The sequence below is a fragment of the Scyliorhinus torazame genome, chromosome 6, assembly GCF_047496885.1.
Source record: "Scyliorhinus torazame isolate Kashiwa2021f chromosome 6, sScyTor2.1, whole genome shotgun sequence".
NCBI classification, from domain to species: domain Eukaryota; kingdom Metazoa; phylum Chordata; class Chondrichthyes; order Carcharhiniformes; family Scyliorhinidae; genus Scyliorhinus; species Scyliorhinus torazame.
In genome coordinates, this window is record NC_092712.1 from 167,051,243 (window position 1) to 167,071,093 (window position 19,851).

The 19,851-nt window shown below is 51.5% G+C and overlaps 1 protein-coding gene across 1 annotated transcript in view; it reads left to right on the forward strand.

Moving 5' to 3' along the window:
- slc25a13 (solute carrier family 25 member 13) overlaps positions 1 to 19,851 on the forward strand; it is a 470,724-nt gene that overhangs the window by 333,063 nt on the left and 117,810 nt on the right. The window lies entirely within an intron of this gene.

Sequence of the window (19,851 nt, forward strand, 5' to 3'; positions counted from 1 at the left end):
AAACACTGGCAGACTTGTTTCGAAGGCTACCTCCGAACGGCCCCCGGCCGGATCACAGAAGACCAGAAACTGCATTCGAGGGTAAGCCCGGAAATTTACCCTCTCATAGAAGACGCAGAGGATTTCCAGACGGAGTTCGCAGCACTAAAGAGCATCTACGTTCGCCCAGTGAACCAGGTCTACGCACGCTACCAACTCGCAACGAGACGGCAAAGTCCCGGAGAATCGCTAGACGAATTCTACGCCGCGCTGCTAGTTTTGGGACGGGCCTGCAGCTGCCCGCCGGTAAACACGGCTGAACACACGGACATGTTAATTCGCGATGTGTTTGTGGCAGGTATTAACTCTCCCCAAATCCGCCAAAGACTGTTAGAAAAAGAGTCGCTAGGACTCTCAGTGGCACGGGCCCTTGCAGCTTCCCTAGATGTGGCCGCGCAAAACGCCCGCGCGGACGGCCCCGACCGCGCGGCAGCCCCTTGGGCTCCGTGGACCCCCGTCGCGACAAACCCCCCCCCCCCCCCCTCTCAGGCTTGCGCGGTTCAGACGCCAGGTCATCCCGGGGGGGCCCGCTGCTATTTCTGCGGCCAGGCGAAACACCCCCAGGCCTTCAGCCGCATCAAAGCGGATATCGCAAAGGCCACGATGCGCGCCATCGACGAGTCCCTCCCCTTCCAAATCGAGAGCGACGCCTCCGACGTAGCTCTGGCGGCCACCTTAACCAAGCGGGCAGACCCGTGGCCTTTTTCTCCCGAACCCTCCACGCCTCAGAAATCCGCCACTCCTCAGTGGAAAAGGAAGCCCAAGCCATAGTGGAAGCTGTGCGACATTGGAGGCATTACCTGGCCGGCAGGAGATTCACTCTCCTCACTGACCAACGGTCGGTAGCATTCATGTTCGATAATGCACAGCGGGGCAAAATTAAAAATGACAAGATCTTAAGGTGGAGGATCGAGCTCTCCACCTTCAACTACGAGATCTTGTACCGTCCCGGAAAGCTGAACGAGCCGTCTGATGCCCTATCCCGCACATGTGCCAACGCACAAATAAACCGTCTCCAAACCCTCCACGAGGACCTCTGCCACCCGGGGGTCACTCGGTTCTACCATTTTATAAAGTCCCGCAACCTCCCCTACTCCGTGGAGGAGGTCCGTACAGTCACCAGGAACTGCCACATCTGCGCAGAGTGCAAACCGCACTTTTTCAGGTCATATAGAGCGCACCTGATCAAGGCTTCCCGTCCCTTTGAACGCCTCAGTCTGAATTTCAAAGGGCCCCTCCCCTCCACCGACCGCAACATATACTTCCTGAACGTGGTGGACGAGTACTCTCGTTTCCCTTTCGCCATCCCCTGCCCCGACATGACAGCGGCCACAGTTATTAAAGCCCTTAGCACCATATTCACACTGTTCGGTTGCCCCGCATATATCCATAGCGACAGGGGGTCCTCCTTCATGAGTGACGAGCTGCGCCAGTTCCTGCTCAGCAAGGGTATAGCCTCGAGCAGGACGACCAGCTACAACCCCCGGGGGAACGGGCAAGTAGAGAGGGAGAACGGCACGGTCTGGAAGAACGGCACGGTCTGGAAGACCGTCCTACTGGCCCTACGGTCCAGGGATCTCCCAGTTTCACTGTGGCAGGAGGTCCTCCCGGACGCTCTCCACTCCATCCGGTCGCTGCTGTGTACCACCACTAATCAAACGCCTCATGAGCGCCTCTTTGTCTTCCCCAGGAAGTCTTCCTCTGGAACGTCGCTGCCGACCTGGCTGGCGGCCCCAGGACCCATATTACTCCGGAAACATGTGCGGGTGCACAAGTCGGACCCGTTGGTCGAGAGGGTTCACCTCCTCCACGCGAACCCGCAGTACGCCTACGTGGCGTACCCCGACGGCCGACAGGACACGGTCTCCCTGCGAGACCTGCCGCCCGCCGGCAACATGCACACCCCCCCCCCCGACACCAATCACCCCCTCCCTGCCACCGGCGCACCCCGCGACCGCCCCCTTCCCGGGAGGATCGGTCCTCCTCCCATGTCCGACCAGGAGTGAAGCAGAAGCAGACACCGTGAAGCTCCTGGAGACGACAACACTGGAACAAGCACCTGCACCACCACCGGGGCTGAGGCGATCGACAAGGAAGACCAGACCGCCCGCTCGACTCGTGGCATCGGTGTAACACAAGAATGTTGTGGGACTATAACGAGAAGTTTCTGTTCCTCTTACGAATACTGTAAATAGTTCACAAACCCTGTACATAGCCCAGTGTAGGGCACTGTAATGACATGCAAAAAGTTTTTTTTTTCCTCCCAGGACCAGCCTTGTAAACCCCTACCACCATGCGAAGCACCACCCCGCTGGGTTCATTCTTAACAAGGGGTGAATGTGGTAGTATGCATTAGGGGTCATGTGGGACTGTGAAGCCGTGATCCCATTGGCTGACAGATCCCAGGTCCTGGTTGGCTGTTGATCTCTAGCTCCGCCCTGAAGGCAGAGTATAAGAACCAGGAGTTCTCCCCGCAGCTCCAGTCTGTTGCTGAACTGCGGGGAACAAGTCACGCTTAATAAAGCCTCATCGACTTCATCTCTATTCGTCTCTCGTAAGTCACTGTGCGCTACAACGGGGTAGACCATTTACGACTGAGAGGAGAAAGTTCATCACTCTGATCAGCCTGCGGAATTTGTTATCACAGAAAGCAGTTGAGGCATAAACATTGTATGTTTTTAAAAGCAGTTTGATATAGAACTTGGGGTGAAGGGGATCAAAGGATCTTTGGGGGGGGGGGGGGAAGCGAGATCAGGCTACTGAGTTGGATGACGAGCCATGATCATAATGAATGGTGGAGCAGGCTCGAAAGACCGACGGGCCTCCTGCTTCTATTTTCTATAATTCTATATTTCTATGTTTCCTCAGCCGTTGGCAATATTAAGTGCTTCCTTGCCTTTGCTAAGAGCCGAGCTACTCGATACGAGGCCTCCACCACTTCCGCATTATAGAATTTACAGTGCAGAAGGAGGCCATTTGGCCCATCGAGTCTGCACTGGCTCTTGGAAAGAGCACCGTACCCAAGACCACACCTCCACCCTATCCCCATAACCCAGTAACCCCACCCAACACACAGGGCAATTTTGGACACAAGGGCAGTTTAGCATGGCCAATCCACCTAACTTGCACATCTTTGGACTGTGGGAGGAAACCGGAGCACCCGGAGGAAACCCACGCAGACACTGGGAGGACGTGCAGACTCCACACAGACAGTGACCCAAGCCGGGAATCGAACCTAGGACACTGGAGCTTTGAAGCAATTGTGTTAACTACTGTGCTACCGTGCTGGTTGTAGATGTTGAATTCCATAACTTTCTTGCTACTTTGGAATTCTTTGAGCTTGTTTTCATAAAAATGTGATTGGCTTGGATACATATTCCTCATGTTTAGTCTCAAGGTGACAGTAAATATTAGCAGGCTTTAAGCCTTCATTTGACAGAACTTCACAACATAGGGCACAATGGCAACAGTTTGTTTTCAGTGCCTGCAGAAGTAAATCCCAGTTTTAAGTATTTATTTCTGTAAGGTGGTTGACAGCTTCAAGTTCCTGGGTGTACACATTACCAAAGATATGTCCTTGTCCACCCATGTTGACGCCACGACCAAGAAAGGACAACGGCGCCTATACTTCCTCAGGAAACTAAGGAAATTCGGCATGACCACATTGATCTTACCAGCTTTTACAGAGGCACCATAGAAAGCATCCTATCTGGCTGCATCGCAGCCTGGCATGGCAACTGCTTGACCCAAGATGGGAAGAAACTACAGAGAGTTGTGAACACTGCCCAGTCCATCACACAAATCCGCCTCCCATCCATTGACTCTGTCTACACCTCCCGCTACCTTGGGAAAGCGGGCAGCATAATCAAAGACCCCTCCCACCCGGCTTATTCACGCTTCCAACTTCTATCGGGCAGGAGACAAAAAAGTCTGAGAACACGCACTAACAGATTCAAAAACAGCTTCTACCCCGCTGTTACCAGACTCCAAACGACCCTCTTATGGACTGATCTGATCTCTTCACACATCTTCTCTACTGAGTAGTACTGCCAGTTCAATTCTGGTCGCCACACTACCAGAAGGATGTGGAAGCTTTAGAGAGGGTGCAGAAGAGATTTACCAGAATGTTGCCTGGTATGGAGGGCATTAGCTATGAGGAGCGGTTGAATAAACTCGGTTTGTTCTCACTGGAACGAAGGAGGTTGAGGGGCGACCTGATAGAGGTCTACAAAGTTATGAGGGGCATAGACAGAGTGGATAGTCAGAGGCTTTTCTCCAGGGTAGAGGGGTCAATTACTAGGGGTTTAAGGTGAGAGGGGCAAGGTTTAGAGTAGATGTACGAGGCAAGTTTTTTACGCAGGGGGTAGTGGGTGCCTGGAACTTGTTATCGGAGGAGGTGGTGGAAGCAGGGACGATAGTGACATTTAAGGGGCATCTTGACAAATACATGAATAGGATGGGAATAGAGGGATACGGACCCAGGAAGTGGAGAAGATTGTAGTTTAGTCGGGCAGCATGGTCGGCACGGGCCTGGAGGGCCGAAGGGCCTGTTCCAGTGCTGTACATTTCTTTGTTCTTTGTACACTCTGTATGCTTCGCCTGATGCCTGTGTCTCTGTAATTACATTGTGTATTTTATGTTTGCCCTATTATATATTTTCTTTTCATGTGCGGAATGATCTGTTTGAGCTGCACGCAGTACAATACTTTTCACTGTACCTCGGTACACGTGACAATAAACAAATCCAATTTTCTCCGTACTGTTTGCTTACTTTTGTTGTGCTGAGTTTCATTTCCTGATGCCTCACTTTCATTTTGACCATCTGCCACTTTTCTCTTACGAGCTTATTTTAATTCATTTACGGGATGTGGGCGTTGCTGGTTAGGCCAGCATTTATTGCCTGTCCCTAGTTGCCCTTCAGAAGGTGGTGATGAGTTGCCTTCTTGAACCGCTGCAGCCATTGATGTGTACCCACACCCACCGTGCTGTTAGGGAGGGAGTTCCAGAATGTTGCCCCAGCAACAGTGAGGGAACGGCGATATATTTGCAAGTCCGGGTAGTGAGTGACTTGGAGGGGCACCTCTAGGTGGTGGAGTTGCCAGGTATCTGCTGCTCATGTCGTTCTAGATGGTAGTGGTCATGGGTTTGGAAGGTGCTATCTAAGGAACCTTGGTGAGTTCATAGAATTTACAACGCAGAAGGAGGCCATTCGGCCCATCGAGTCTGCACCGGCCCTTGGAAAGAGCATGCTATCCCCGTAACCCAACCCAACCTTTTTGGAACAAAGGGCAATTTAGCATGGCCAATCCACCTAACCCGCACATCTTTAGACTGTGGGAGGAAATCGGAGCACCCGGAGGTAACCCACGCAGACCCGGGGAGAAAGTGCAAACTTCGCACAGTGACCCAAGCCGGGAATCAAACCTGGGACCCTGGAGCTGTGAAGCAACTGTGCTAACCACTGTGCTACATGCCCCACTTAGTTACTGCAGTACAACTTGTAGACGGAACACACGGCTGCCACTGTTCGTCAGTGGTGGAGGGTTTGAATGTTTGTGGAAGGGGGAGCAATCAAGTGGGCTGCTTTGGCCTGGATGGTGTTTGGTACTTGAGTTTTGTTGGAGCTGCACTCATCCAGGCAAGTGGAGAGTATTCCATTAGACTCCTAACTTGTGCCTTGTAGATGGTGGACAGGATTTTTGGACTGGGGTTTGGGGGGGCGGGCAGTCAAGAAGTGAGTTATTATTCACTGTAGGATTCTTCCTAGCCTATGACTGCCATGGTAGCCACAGTATTAATATGGTAGTTCAGTTCAATGATAACCCCCCAGGATGTTGATTGTGGGGGATTCAGCGATGGTAATGCCATTGAATGTCATGAGGCGATGGTAAGATCCTCTCTTGGAGGAGATGGTAATTGCCTGGCACTTGTGTGGTGCGAATGTAACTTGCTACCTGTCAACCCAAGCCTGGATATTGTCCAGGTCTTTATGTATTTGGACATGAACTGCTTCATTACCTGAGGAGTTGGGAATGGTGCTGAACATTGTGCAGTCATCCCCAAACATCCCCACTTCTGACTTATCATGGAAGGGAGATCATTGATGAAGCAGCTGGAGGTGGTTGGGCCGAGGACACTAGCCTGAGGAACTCCTACAGTGATGTCCTGGAGCTGAGGTGCTTCACCTCCAACCACCAAAACCATCTTCCTTTGTGACAGGTATGACTCCAACCAGCAGAGAGTTTTACCTCTGATTTGCATTGACTCCAGTTTAGCTAGGGCCCCTTGATGCCATACTCGGTCAAATGCTGCCTTGTTCTCGAGGACAGTCGCTCTCACCTCACATCTGGTATTCAACTCTTTTGTCTATGTTTGAACCAAGGCTGTAAGGAGGTCAGGAGCTGAGTGACCCTGGCGGAACCCAAACTGAGCGTCTGTGATTAAGTGCTGCTTCATAGCACTGTTGATGACTCCTTCCATCACTTTGTTGATGGTGGAGAGTAGACTGATAGGGCGGTAAGTGGCTGGGTTGGATTTGTCCTGTTTGTTGTGCATGGGACACACCTGGGCAATTTTCTACATTGCCGTGTAGATGCCAGTGTTGTAGTTATACAAAAGCAGCTCGGCTAGGGATGTGGCAAGTTCTGGAGCACAACTCGTCAGTACTATTACCTGAATATTGTCAGGGTCCATAGCCTTTGCAGTATCCAGTGCCTTCAGCCGTTTTTTGATATCACGTGGATTGAATAGTATTTGCTGAAAACTGATATTTGTGATGCTGGGGACCTCCGGAGGAGACCGAGATGGATCATCGACTTGGCACTTGTGGCTGAAGGTTTTGCGAATGCCTCAGCCTCGTCTTTTGCATCTATGTGCTGGGCTCCTCCATCATTGAGGATGGGGATATTTGTGGAGCCTCCTCCTCCAGTGAGTTGTTTGATTCTCCACCACCATTCACGGCCGGATGTGGCACGGTTGCAGACCTTAGACCTGATGCATTCATTGTGGATTTGTTTAGCTCTGTCTATTGTTGCTTATGCCGTTAGCACACAAGTACTTCTGTGTTGCAGCTTCACCAGATTGACACCTCATTTTTAGGTATGCCTGAAGTTGCTCCTGGCATTTGCTCCTGCACTCTTCCTTGGAGTAGTGTGGCAGATGAAAGCCACCGATCCATCTTTAACTTTGTCAGACAAATTTTTCCTAACTAACGTATGCACAGAGGGGAGCGTTAGTTCACATTGACGTCATGCAAAAGCGCCACACTATTTAATTTCAGGAAATAATATGACGGATTATATTACACAAGGATGTTTGTGAAGCAAATTACATTGTGATTAATAATGTCACCTTGATTATGATACATATGAGGTACGTGTAATTGTTCTATTTTTTTTCCATGGATCACCACTACTCTCGCGGATCACCAGTGGTTCGCAGACTACAGCTTGGGAACCATGTAAATGTACACACTAATGCCATTGTTCATCGGTGGTGGAGGGATTAAATGTGTGTGGAAGGGGTATCTATCAAGCGAGCTACTGTGTCCTAGATGGTGTTGAGTTTGAGCTTTGTTGGAGCTGCACTCATCCAGACAAGTGCTGAGTATTCCATCACACACCTGACTTATGCCGTGTAGATGGTGGACTGGGAATTCAGCGATGGTATTGCCAGTAAATGCCATGGGGCGATGGTTAGATTCTCTATTGTTGGTATTGGTCATTGCCTGGCACTTCTGTGGTGTGAATGTTACTTGGCAGCCCAAACCTGGATACTATTTAAGTCTTGCTGCATTTTGACATGGACACTTCAATGTCAGAGTAGTGGTGAATGATGGTGAACATTGTGCAGTCAGCAGCGAAGAAACCCAATTCTGATTTTATGATGGAACAAAGGTAATTGATGAAACAACTGACCAATTTGTTAAGCAAGAAAATGGGGTCTGTAGGGGTCAGGGGGTATGAGACCAGGGGGGCAGGTTTGTGATCGTGAGTCGAGTGTTAGAAGGTATGCCGGTAGTGTTGGTCAACATATATGTATCTTACGACTTCCGGTTGCGGTGATGCCTTGCTAGCCGCACGTTTCGGCGGCTCCAGCTCCGACGGACCTTCGGGCTCTTTTAAGAGCCCCAACGGGAAATCTTTAGGCGACGCAACCCGGTGTGGGGTGAGTGAGTAGGGAGTCTCCCCCCCCCCCCCCCCCCCCCCCCCCCCCCCCCCACCAACGAAGGAGGAAAATACCGGCGGCTGCAGCGCGAGGAATCGTCGACCAAAGGGACAGAAAGGGAGAAGCACAAGATGGCGGCGGAGAAAGCTCGGGCGACATGGGGGCCCGAGCAAGACAAATTTTTGAGACGGTGTGTGGAGCTACTAAAGAGGGAGGTGCTGACCCCGATGCTGCAGGCAATTGAGGGGCTCAAGGAGACACAAAAGACCCAGGAGACAGAGCTCCGCGTGGTGGAGCAGAAGGTGACGGATAATGAGGACGAGATCCTGGGCCTGGCGGTCAAAACACAGACGCACGAGGCACTTCATAAAAAGTGTATTGAAAGGATCGAAGCCCTAGAAAACGGAGCGCGAAGGAAGAACCTTTGGATACTGGGTCTCCCTGCGGGAGTGGAAGGAGTGGACTGTGGAGCTTATGCAAGTACGATGCTGAGCTCATTGATGGGTGCTGAGGCCCCTGCGGGCCCCTTGGAGTTGGAGTGGGCACATCGGATCCCGGCGAGAAGACCAAAAGCGGGAGAACCACCCAGGGCGATAATCGTGCGATTTCACCACCTTAAAGATAGAGAAGAGGTCCTGAGATGGGCTAAAAAGGTGCGGAGTAGCAGATGGGAGAATGCAGTGGTGCGGGTGTACCAGGATTGGAGTGCGGAGGTGGCGAGAAGGAGGGCGAGTTTTAACCCAGCCAAGGAGGTGTTGCACAAAAAGAAGGTGAAGTTCGGGATGCTGCAGCCGGCAAGACTATGGGTCACATACCAGGAGAGACACCATTATTTCGAGACGGCGGAGGAAGCATGGACCTTTATTAAAGAGGAGAAATTGGATCGGAACTGAGGGACTTATACTGTAGGAAATGTTATTGTTAATGTTATGGTTGATGTTAATAGAGAAGTAAATTGGGATGGGGGGAGACACTAGGAAATGTGGGCGCCGGTGAGGGGGGAAGGACGGGACATAGATGGAGAATGAGGAATGGGAGGGGAAAGGGAGCTGCGCCACAAGAGGCGGGTCAGACAAAGGGATGTTCCCGCGCCAGAAAGAATATGGCGGGAAGATAGGCGCAAGGCGGATGGGAGTTCCCCACACGGGGGGGTCAAGGAGGGAGCAGGAGTAGCCGGGGTCAGTTGAAGTCAGCTGACTTACGGAAGTAATATGGGGGGAGCAATCACGCTAGAAAGGGATCTAGCGGGGGGGGGAGGGGGTGGGGGGGGGAGGGAGGGGGGGGGAAACAACTGGGTTGCTGCTGCGGAAATCCAAAAGGAATTGGCTAAAGAGTGGGTGGACGGGGATGGAATGCGACGCTGGGGGAGCGAGTGGGAGCGCGGAGGCGGGATATGGGACTGGCCTAGAGAAGGTAATGGCTAGTCGGCACGGGGGGGGGGGGCAGGTAGCCCCCTAGTGAGGCTGATCACGTGGAGCGTGAGAGGCCTGAACAGACCGAGTGCTCGCGCATTTGAAAGGACTAAGGGCAGACGTGGCTATGCTCCAAGAGATGCACCTGAAGGTGGCGGACCAAGTAAGGTTAAGGAAAGGATGGGTGGGACAGGTGTTCCACTCAGGACTAGACGCAAAGAATAGAGGGGTGGCCATATTGGTGGGGAAACGGGTAGCATTTGTAGCAAAGAACATCGTAGCAGATTGAGGAGGTAGATATATAATGGTGAGTGACAGGCTGGAGGGAATGGAGGTCGTGTTGGTTAATGTATATGCCCCGAATTGGGACGATGCGGGATTTATGAGACGGATGCTGGGGCGTATACCGGAATTGGAGGTAGCAAACTTGATATTAGGTGGGGACTTTAATACCGTGCTGGACCCGGGGCTAGATAGATCCAGCTCAAAGACTGGAAGAAGGCCGGCAGCGGCCAAGGTGCTTAAGGGGTTTATGGACCAAATGGGGGGAGTGGATCCATGGCGATTTCTTAGACCAAGGGCTAGGGAGTTCTCCTCCTTCTCCCATGTCCATAAAGTGTACTCCTGGATAGATTTTTTTGTTTTGGGAAGGTCGTTGATCTCTAGGGTGGAAGAAGCTGAGTATTCAGCCATAGCGGTTTCGGACCATGCCCCACACTGGGTGGACCTGGAACTAGCAGAGGAAAGGGAGCAGAGAGCACTCTGGAGATTAGATGTGGGATTGATGGCGTACGAGGGAGTGTGTGGAAGAGTGCGGGGGTGTACCGAGAGATACCTGGAGGTCAATGACGACGGCGAGGTCCCGGTGGGAGTGGTATGGGAAGCACTAAAAGCGGTGGTCAGAGGAGAGCTGATCTCCATTGGGGCCCACAAAAGGAAAACAGAGGCCAAGGAAAGGGAAAGATTACTGGGGGTGATTTTAAGGGAGGATAGGGAATTTGCAGAGACCCCGGAGGAGGGACTGTACAGGGAGAGGAGACAACTCCAGACGGTGTTTGACCTCCTGACCACCAGAAAGGCGGAGGTGCTGTGGAGGAAGGCACAGGGGAGGAGGTATGAATATGGGGAAAAGGCTAGTCGCCTGCTGGCTCATCAGTTGCGAAAGAGGACAGCGGCGAGGGAGATAGGGGGAATTAGAGATGAAAAGGGAGCCACGGTGCGAAGAGCAGGGAAGATAAATGAGGTGTTCAAGACCTTTTATGAGGGACTGTATAGGTCCCAACCCCCAGAGGGAGAGGAGGGGATGCGGCAGTTCCTGGATCAATTGAGGTTCCCGAGGGTGGAGGAGCAGGAGGTGGAAGGCCTGGGGGCACCGATTGGGGTGGACGAGGTTATTAAGGGGCTAGGGAGCATGCAAGCAGGGAAGGCTCCGGGACCAGACGGGTTCCCGGTGGAATTTTACAGAAAATATGTGGACTTGTTGGCCCCGTTGTTGGTGAGGACGTTCAACGAGGCCAGGGAAGGAGGGAATTTACCCCCGACAATGTCGGAGGCGATGATATCGCTAATTTTGAAGAGGGATAAAGATCCGTTGCAGTGCGGGTCCTATAGACCTATTTCACTATTGAATGTGGACGCCAAACTGCTGGCAAAGGCACTGGCATCGAGGATAGAGGACTGTGTCCCGGGGGTGGTGCACGAGGACCATACAGGGTTTGTAAAAGGGAGACAACTAAATGTTAACGTGCGACGACTATTAGGGGTGATAATGATGCCCCCAGTGGAGGGGGAGGCAGAGATAGTGGTGGCAATGGATGCAGAGAAGGCATTTGATAGGGTGGAGTGGGAGTATTTATGGGAGGTGTTAAGGAGGTTTGGGTTCGGGAATGGGTTTATTAGCTGGGTCAAACTTCTTTATGGGGCCCCAACGGCAAGTGTAGTCACGGGGCGACAAAGATCGGAGTATTTCCGACTATATAGGGGAACAAGACAGGGATGCCCGCTGTCTCCACTGTTGTTCGCGTTGGCAATTGAACCTTTGGCCATGGCGTTGAGAGACTCCAGGAAATGGAGAGGGGTGATTTGAGGGGGAGAAGAACACCGAGTCTCGCTATACGCGGATGACCTTTTATTGTACGTGTCGGACCCAGCGGGGGGGATGATAGAGGTTATGCGGATGTTGAGGGAGTTCGGGGATTTCTCGGGGTATAGGCTAAACATGGGGAAGAGTGAACTATTTGTGATACACCCAGGGGACCAGAGTAGAGAGATAGAAGGAAAGTGGAAAGAAACTTCCGATACCTGGGGATTCAGATCGCTAGGAGCTGGGAACCTTGCACAGACTTAATCTGACACGACTGGTAGAACAAATGGAGGAGGACTTCAAGAGGTGGGACATGCAGCCTCTGTCGCTGGCGGGCAGGGTGCAGGCAATTAAGATGATGGTCCTCCCGAGGTTCTTATTTGTATTTCAATGTCTCCCTATACTAATCACTAAGACCTTTTTCAATAAAATAGACAGGAGCATCACGAGCTTCGTGTGGGCAGGGAAAGCCCCGAGAGTAAGGAGGGGGTTCCTACAGCGTAGCAGGGACAGAGGAGGATTGGCACTACCGAACTTGGGCGATTACTATTGGGCCGCCAATGTGGCGATGATACGTAAATGGATGATGGAGGGAGAGGGAGCGGCATGGAAAAGACTGGAGAGAAAGTCCTGTAAAGGGACGAGCTTAGAGGCGCTGGTGACGGCGCCGCTACCGTTCTCACCAAAATAGTTTACCATGAACCCGATGGTGGCGGCAACATTGAATATCTGGGGACAGTGGAGGCGACAGAGGTGTGTGCGGGGTGCCCTGGTGGTGTCCCCAATCAGGAACAACCATAGGTTTGCCCCAGGAAGAATGGATGGAGGATTTCAGAGCTGGCACCAGTTGGGAGTTAGGAGGGTGGGAGATTTATTTATAGATGGGACGTTTGCGAGCTTGGGAGCATTGGAGGAAAAGTATAAGTTGCCCCGGGGAAACTTCCTGAGATATATGCAGGTGAGGGCGTTCGCTAGACAACAGGTGAGGGAATTTCCGCTGCTCCCGGTACAGGGGATTCAGGACAGAGTGCTTTCGGGGGTGTGGGTCGGAGAGGGCAAGGTGTCAGAGATATACCGAGAGATGAGGGAAGAGGGGGAGGAGTTGGTGGGCGAACTAAAAGGAAAGTGGGAAGAAGAGCTAGGGGAGGAGATAGAGGAAAGTATGTGGGCTGAGGCCCTAAGCAGGGTAAACTCCTCTTCCTCATGCGCCAGGCTTAGCCTGATTCAATTCCAAGTGCTACATAGAGCACACATAATGGGAGCAAGATTGAGCAGGTTTTTTGGAGTGGTGGATAAGTGTGGGAGGTGCGGCAGAAGCCCGGCAAACCACGCACATATGTTTTGGTCGTGCCCGGCACTGGAGGGGTACTGGAAGGGAGTGACGGGAGTGATCTCTAAAGTGGTGAAGGCCCGGGTCAAACTAGGCTGGGGGCTAGCTCTATTTGGAGTTGTGGATGAACCGGGAGTGCAGGAGGCGAAAGAGGCCGACGTTGTGGCCTTTGCGTCACTAGTAGCCCGGCGTAGGATCCTACTCATGTGGAAGGAGGCGAAACCCCCCGGACTGGAGGCCTGGGTAAACGATATGGCTGGGTTCATTAAACTGGAGCGGATAAAGTTTGCCCTGAGAGGATCGGCTCAAGGGTTCACCAGGCGGTGGCAGCCATTCCTCGACTACCTAGAGGAACGTTAGAGGGAAGACAGATGACCTGCAGCAGCAACCCAGAGGGGAGGCGATTGGGGGGGGGGGAGGTGGAGGTTTTAGTTTATGTTAAACGATTATGTGGTTTCATTATTTGTTCATTGTTATTGTTAAAATTTCTTTACTGTTATGTTTGGTCTGTAAGGGGAAAAAAATTTTTGTTTGAAAAAAAATTTCAATAAAATATATTTTTAAAAAAACAACATATATGTATCTTACTGAGACAATGCGTGGATTTTAAACAAGCACCTGGGGGCTATTCCGGACTTTGACACGCACCCGGGAGGGTTTATGGAGAGCATGGGCATGGTGGATCCGTGGAGGTAGTGTTCCTTCTTCTTGCACGTGTAAATAGTGTCGTCTAGAATTGATTTATTTTTTGTGGTGAGTTGGTCAGAGCTAAGGGAGGTGGCGGGGTGGAGTATGCAAGAATTGTGATTTCGGACCACATGCCATATTGGCTAGATGTGAAGCATAGTCCGGGGAAGGTGCAGAGGCCGGGGTGGAAGTTGGATTCGGGACATCTGGCGGACAAGGCGTTTTGTGAGAAGGTGAGTGTGGCGATTAGGAATTATGTTGAACTTAACCAGAACAGGGACGTGTCGGAAGTTTGGGAAGCTTTGAAGGCGGTGGTCCGAGTTGAGATTATTTTGTTTAAGGCTGAAAGAGATAGGAGGAGGAGGGAAAAGCACAGGCTGTTGGATGAGATAATGGAAATGGATAGAAGATACTTGGCGGCCCCCCGAAGGAGTTGCTGGCGGAAAGCAAGAGGTTGCAGGGACAGTTTGATTGGCTAACGACAGGCAAGGCGGTGGGGCAGCTGCGGAAAGCGAGGGGGGTGCAGTATGAGTATGGAGAAAAGGCAAGTCGTATGCTGGCCCAGCAATTGTGGTGGCAGGCAGCATCTATGGAGATTTTAAGGGAAGGGGGAGGAGGTGTCGGAACCGGATAAGATAAATGAAGTGTTCAGGGGGTAAGTTTTATTGGGCCGAGCCAGATGAAGAGGTGGGGGATATTGGATGGTTTGGAGTTTCCATAGATGGAAGATGGGAAGAGGCAGGCTCTGAGGAGCTGCTGGGGCTAAGGTGATGGATAGTATCAGGGGAATGCAGACGGGAAAGGCCCCGTGCCGGGATGTTTTTCCGGCAGAAGTCTATAAGCAGTTCACGACGGAGTTGTCCCCCCCCCACCTGTTGGGGATGTCTAGTGAGGTGGAGAGAGTGGAGTTGCCAGCAACGTTACCGCAGGCATCAATTTTGTTGATCCCGAAGTCGGAAAAGGACCCACTGGAATGTGGGTCCTGTAGACCCATCTCTTTGTTGAACACCGATGTGAAAGTATTGACGAAGGTATTGGCTTGTAGGTTGGAAGGATGTGTGCTAGAGGTGGTCTCAGGATCAAACAGGTTTTGTGAAGGGTAGGCAGCTCTCCAGCAACATAAGTGGGCTGTTAAATGTAGTAATTACTCCGTAAGGGGGGTGGGCACCGGAGGCTATAGTATCCATCGAATGTCTTTGACCAGGTAGAGTGGAGGAGCTATCTGGAGGGATTAAAATGGGAAAAACTGTACAAACTGTTGACTATGTTTTGATGGACTGTTGATATTGTGTATGTTTGGAATACAATAACTTAAAAAAAAAAATGTTTTAATGTTTTTTTAAAAATTGCGAAGCACCTGAAGATTGTTGGACCTAGGACACTAGCCTAAGGAATTCCTGCAGCGCTGACTTGGAACTGAGAAAATTGAACATCATTCACCGCAACCATCTTCCTTTGTGCCAGATATGACTCCAACCAGTGGAGGGTTTCCCCCCCTGATTCCCATTGACTCCAGTTTTGTTTAGGTCTCCTGGATGCTACACTCAATCAAATGCTGCCTTGATGTCAAGGGCATGCACTCTCACCTCACCGCTGGAATTCAAATCTTTTGCCCAGGTTTGAACCAAGGCTGCCATGAGCAGGTGACTGTTAAGCAATAATAGCACTGTTGATGACCCCTTCTATCACTTTACTGATGATCGAGAATAGACTGATGGGGCGATAATTGATCAGGTTGGATTTGTCATGCTTCTTGTGTACATGACATACCTGAGCAATTTTCCACATTGCTGGGTAGATGTCGGTTTTGTAGGTGTACTGGGAAAGTTTGGCTTGAGCTGCGGCAGGTTCTTGAGCACAAGTACTGTTGCTGCAATATCGTCAGGACCCAAAGCCATTGCAGTATCCAGTGCCTTCAGCCATTTCTTGAAATCAAGTGGAGTGAATTGAATTGGCTGAAGACTGACATCTGTGATTCTGGGGACCTCCGGATGAGGCCACGATCGATCATCCAGTCAGCACTTCTGGCTGAAGATTAATGTGGGCTTCAATCTGCTGGCGCCTCAAAAATAGAGAATAGAGTTTTAGATGGTGAGCATCAGCGATATAAGACCTCGTGTAACTCATTGTGATTGTCAGGATTTGATGAAGTGATGGAGCTCTGATCTGCACTAGGTTGCTGAGGGAGGCTGATTTCCCTTTCCCCACAGGAGTATTTCCCTCCCCACAGGAGTAATCCCTTTCCTCAGCCAGGTTGTCTGCAGCCTCCTGGAATTCTGTGAGGGGAATGATGGCCATCTGCCCTCTTTTGCATTTGTTACGCACCAATTTGGGCTATATGAAGATGAAAGCAAGACATGAAATCAAAGGGGATGGAGCAGATGTTGAGCAAAATCCATGTCCTTTGTGTCTAGTCTGTCCTCCCCAGAAGGGGCAAAAAATGTGAGTGTGAGAAACTTATACATGGGATGTTGGTGATGTTAAAGTCTTCGTGAGAGAATGAGTATTGATATCTTTCCCTCTCTCATGAATATGTGAGATCTATGAAGACAGTAGTCATTTGAGTACATTGTGCCATGATGAGAGTTTGATACTGGAGGGTGACGAGGTCATTCATCAGCTTCTTGCATTGGATGGTGCTTTGGTTGTGTTTGACAGCCACCCGAACCTACTGGGGATGGCTTCACCAGCCAGAAATGTGATGTTCAGGTGCTTCCTTGACCCATCCATTGTGTGCAGGTGATGTCTCTGTCCCCAGACTCCTCAGATCAATGCCTCAAAGGCCTGGTCGCTGCCTTCTTGAGACTGCTAGCCTTTTGCTTCTGTCTATGGAACGGTAGCATAGTGGTTAGCACTGTTGCTTCACAGCGTCCGGGACCCGGGTTCGATTCCCGGCTTGGGTCATTCTCTGTGCTGAGTCTGCACGTTCTCTCTGTGTCTGCGTGGGTTTTCCTCGGGTGCTCCGGTTTCCTCCCACAGTCCAAACATATGCAGGTCAGATGGATTGGTCATGCTAAATTGCCCCGTGGTGTCCAAAAGTTAGGTGGTTTTGTGAGGGCCACGAAGAACCCAGCATGAGTTTTAAGGATACAAAGTAAGAACATATATTTACAATAACATATATATATATATATATATATATATATATATATATATATATATATATATATATATAACAGCAGCAGCAGCAACTTCCCTTGCTGCACACTGCTTCCTGCTGGTTGCAAACTGGCCAGCTTTATTTATACTTGGAGTTTACTAATGGTTTCTCCGCCCCCCTCATTGGGGAAGATCATACTCCCACAGGATTGTGGGATTGTCATTAGTCCCCAGCCAATAGTAAGTAGGCAGGTTATAACATACCTCTCCCCCCCCCCCCCCCCCCCCCCCCCCCAAAGTCCAAGGAATCCACCGAAGACCCTGGCGAAGGTGGGCTTCGGACTCGTTTTGCCGCAGGCCGGACACCATTTGCATGCGGCGCTGGATCAGGCGGCGTGTAATGAGACGGAGACCGGTGCTTCCGTGATGAACGGCGCAATGGTTGTACATCCACTGCCCATGGACCCGAGGATTCCCCCTCTGATGCATCCTGTGTCTCCATCTCTGAGTTAGAGTCTGCTGCCTCCGTCATGTCAGCGTCTCTATCTTCATTCGGTTCTGTAACGACCTGCGCAGGCTTCGAGTGAGGCACCAGTGGAAGATTGTGAGGACTACCTTCCCTTGTCTCTGGTCTCTGCGGCTGTAGAAATGAGCTCCGGGGGTGGGGAATCGGTTGAGGGGATAGTCTTCTGGACCGAACGTGGTCTACATGTTTGCGCTGGAGACAACCCTGGGCTTGCACCTGGTAAGATATAGGGCCCGTTTGGTGAAGGATTACACCAGGAACCCACTGGGCACCACCAGCAAAATTCCAAACGAACACTGGGTCACCGGGCGCAAACTGCCGAATCGGCCGATGCCGAGAAAATCCCTGTCCCTGCCGTTCTGGTGTGTGGCGTACTTTTGCGCCAATGTCTGGGACAACCTTACTAAGGCGGGTGCGAAGTCTCCGGCCCATTAGGAGTTCTGCGGGAGCTACCCCAGTCACCGCATAGGGGGTGGTCCTATACGTAAACAAAAAGCGAGCCAGTCTCGTGTCCATTGATCCGGAAGACTGCTTCTTTAGGCCTCTTTTGAATGTCTGCACTGCGCGCTCTGCCGACCCATTTGAAGCCGGGTGGTAAGGGGCAGTGCGGATATGGCGTAGGCCGTTCATCTTCGTGAACCTCGCAAACTCCTCACTCGTGAATGGAGTGCCGTTATCCGTGACCACCTCGGGGAGGCCATGCGTACTAAACGACAAACGCATCTTTTCAATTGTTGCGCAGGACATTGTCCCCTGCATCTTATGCACCTCTAGCCATTTAGACTGGGCGTCAATTAATAGAAGGAACATGGATCCTTGAAAAGGGCCTGCAAAATCTGCATGCAAGCATGCCCAACGCCGCCCTGGCCGTTCCCAGTGATGTAGGGGCGCAGCCGGCAGAAGCTTCTGATGCTCCTGGCAAATGGAGCAGTTTTGGGCCACCTTCTCAATGTCGGTGTCGAGGCCTGGCCACCAGACATAACTCCGGGCATTTTGGTCACACCTGGATGCCCATTGTGCAAGTCTGTTAGTATCAGCTCCTGTCCTTTTTCCGGGACAATCACACGCGACCCCCACAAGAGGATGCCGTCTTCCACGCTGAATTCTGACAGCTTGGAGGAAAATGCCCGCAACTCGCCTGGGAGCTGTCTATGCTGCCCACCATACAGGACTATGTGCCGAACCTTTGACAGGACTGGCTCCGTCTGGGTCCACTCATGGATCTGTGATGCCGTGACAGGCAAGGTGTCCATAAAATTTAGGGTTGCAACCACCTCACTGGTCGTGGGGGTCGACATGGGGCCGGTCGATAAAGGCAATCGGCTCAGTGCGTCGGCATTTGCTATCTGCGTACCTGGTTTGTGCTCCAGAGAATACTCGTATGCAGCAAGCAACAAAGCCCAGCGCTGGATCCGTGCGGAAGCAATGGGCGGTATTGGCTTATCCTCTCTGAAAAGTCCCAGCAGAGGCTTATGATCAGTCACGATAGTGAACTGGCGGCTATACACGTACTGGTGGAAGAGTTTCACCGCAAAAACCACTGCCAGGCCCTCCTCGATCTGCGCGTACTTTTTCTGTGCTGCAGTCAATATGCGAGAGGCGAAAGCTATCGGTCGCTCGGCCCCGTTCTCCATCTTGTAGGACAGGATGGCCCCAATACCATACGGGGATGCATCACGTGACGAGCAAAGGCTTTCCAGGATCATAGTGGGTTAGTAACCCAGACGACGACAATTGTTGCTTTACCCGCCGGAAAGCGGTTTCTTGCGGCTGACCCCAAACCCAGGTGTGATTTTTCTTTAGCAGAAGGTGCAAAGGGGCCAGCGTAGTTGCCAGATTGGGGAGGAACTTCCCGTAATAGTTTACGAAACCGAGAAAAGAACGAAGATGCAAAGTGTCAGTCGGGGCGGGGGCCTGTTGAATCGCACGCACCTTCTCTGCGACGGGGTGCAACCCTTCGCGGTCCACCCGATAACCTAGGTAGACTACTTCCTTTGCCTGAAATACGCACTTTGTGCGACGTAAACGGACTCCAGCCTCCGAAAGGCGTCTAAGGACAGCCTCCAGATTTTCCAAATGTTCCTGCTCCGACGTCCCTGTAATCAAAACGTCATCTAAGTAGACGGCAACGCGTGGTAAACCTCTCAAAATGCCCTCCATAACACGTTGAAAAATTGCGCAGGCAGAGGATACTCCAAAGGGCAACCATGTATATTCATACAGGCCCCGGTGTGTATTAATCGGTACATATGGTCGGGAGGCAGGGTCCAGCTCCAACTGCAGGTAGGCGTGACTCATATCTAATTTTGTGAACGAGAGTCCACCTGCAAGCTTCGCGTAGAGATCCTCTATGCGAGGCATTGGATATCGGTCGAGTCGGGAAGCCGTATTCACTAAGTTTATAGTCGCCACACAAGCGAACTGTGGCATCTGGCTTCATTACAGGTACAATTGGTGCTGCCCAGTCAGCAAAACGGACGGGCCTGATAATACCCAAACCCTCCAAACG